Source organism: Hordeum vulgare, unplaced genomic scaffold (genome assembly GCF_904849725.1).
Source record: "Hordeum vulgare subsp. vulgare unplaced genomic scaffold, MorexV3_pseudomolecules_assembly, whole genome shotgun sequence".
Taxonomy (NCBI): domain Eukaryota; kingdom Viridiplantae; phylum Streptophyta; class Magnoliopsida; order Poales; family Poaceae; genus Hordeum; species Hordeum vulgare.
Genome location: NW_025422662.1, coordinates 1 through 2,500, shown reverse-complemented (window position 1 = coordinate 2,500; position 2,500 = coordinate 1).

The window sequence follows — 2,500 nt, the reverse complement described above, 5'->3', positions numbered from 1 at the left end:
AAAAAACTGGGCGCGCACCATGGAAAACAGGGGAAAACAATGTGCGTGGAATGGACGGATGCACGTACGGGCACACGGGCGAAAAAACGTGAACGCGAGGAAACGGGGTACGACGGCCGTGTTGCAAAAAACTGGGCGCGCGCCATGGAAAACGGGTGAAAACCATGTGCGTGGCATGGACGGATGAACGTACGGGCACACGGGCCAAAAAACGTGAACTTGAGGAAACGGGGAAACACGGGGTATGACGGCCGTTTTGCAAAAAACTGGGCGCGCACCATGGAAAACGGGTGAAAACCTTGTGCGTGGCATGGAAGGATGCACGTACGGGCACACGTGCCAAAAAACGTGAACGTGAGGAAACGGGAAAAACGGGTACGGGGCCGTGTTGCAACAAACTGGGCGCGCACCATGGAAAACTGGGGCAAACCATGTGCGTGTCATGGACGGATGCACGTACGGGCACACGGGCCAAAAAACGTGAACGTGAGGAAACGGGAAAAAACGGGCAGGGCGGACGTGTTGCAAAAAACGGGCGCGCACCATGGAAAACAGGGGAAAACCATGTGCGTGGCATGGACGGATTCACGTACGGGCAGACGTGGCAAAAAACGTGAACCTGAGGGAACGGGAAAGAACGGGGTACGACGGCCGTGTTGCATAAAACAGGGCGCGCGCCATGGAAAACGGGTGAAAACCATGTGCGTGGCATGGAAGGATGCACGTACGGGCACACGGGCCAAAAAACGTGAACGTGAGGAAACGGGAAAAACGGGTACGGGGCCGTGTTGCAAAAAACTGGGCGCGCCATGGAAAACGGGTGAAAACCTTGTTCGTGGCATGGACGGATGCACGTACGGGCACACGGGCCAAAAAACGTGAACGTGAGGAAACGGGAAAAACGGGTAGGGCGGCCGTGTTGCAAAAAGCTGGGCGCGCACCATGGAAAACAGGGGAAAACCATGTGCGTGGAGTGGGCGGATGCACGTACGGGCACACGGGCCAAAAAACGTGAACGTGAGGAAACGGGAAAGAACGGGGTACGACGGCCGTGTTGCAAAAAACTGGGCGCGCGCCATGGAAAACGGGTGAAAACCATGTGCGTGGCATGGACGGATGAACGTACGGGCACACGGGCCAAAAAACGTGAACTTGAGGAAACGGGGGAAACACGTGGTATGAGGGCCGTGTTACAAAAACTGGGCGCGCACCATGGAAAACGGGTGAAAACCTTGTGCGTGGCATGGAAGGATACACGTACGGGCGCACGGGCCAAAAACGTGAACGTGAGGAAACGGGAAAAACGGGTACGGGGCCGTGTTGCAATAAACTGGGCGCGCACGATGGAAAACTGGGGCAAACCATGTGCGTGGCATGGACGGATGCACGTACGGGCACACGGGCAGAAAACGTGAACGTGAGGAAACGGGGAAAAAACGGGTACGGCGGCCGTGTTGCAAAAAACTGGGCGCGCACCATGGAAAACAGGGGAAAACCATGTGCGTGGAATGGACGGATGCACGTACGGGCACACGGGCCAAAAAACGTGAATGTGAGGAAACGGGAAAGAACGGGGTACGACGGCCGTGTTGCAAAAAACTGGGCGCGCCATGGAAAACGGGTGAAAACCTTGTTCGTGGCATGGACGGATGAACGTACGGGCACACGGGCCAAAAAACGTGAACTTGAGGAAACGGGGAAACACGGGGTACGACGGCCGTGTTGCAAAAAACTGGCGCGCACCATGGAAAACTGGTGAAAACCATGTGCGTGGCATGAACGGGTGCACGTACGGCCACACGGGCCAAAAAACGTGAACGTGAGGAAATGGGAAAAAACGGGCACGGGGGCCGTGTTGCAAAAAACTGGGCGCGCACCATGGAAAACGGGTGAAAACCATGTACGTGGCATGGACGGATGCATGTACGGCCATACGGGCCAAAAAACGTGTAAACGGGGATCCGGGGAAAAACAGTGTACCCCTTCTTCACAAACGAAGGGCAGGGGTCCCAAGGGGGGCTAAAACCCTCGGGTATATTGGGGAGGAGGGGGCTCCTCCCTGCTTGGGTGTGGGAAATCGGTGGGTTTGCATATGAAATCATATGCAAACCTCCCGTTTCTCCCGTAACCCTTGCTTTTCCCAAACGTTGGCTCGGATGTCCCGTCGTTCTCCTGTCCCGTGTACGACTCATGCCAAATTCTGATCCGTCGGTCGAACGGCTGTTCGGGTTGCAGAAAAGTACGTATCGTGTCCGCACACGGTCAGGTCGATGTGATCTCGTGCCGCGTTGTCCCGTCGGTCCCGTGTACGAATCGTGCCAAATTCTGATCCGACGGCCCAAGGGCCGTTCGGGTTGCAGAAAAGTACGTATCGTTTCGCACATGGTCAGCTTGACGGGATATCGTGCAGCCTTGTCCCTGCCGGTCCCGTGTACGTGTCCCGTGAAATTCTGACCCAACAGCCTAACTTGGCTCGGGAAACAGGAAAGTAGCATATCCC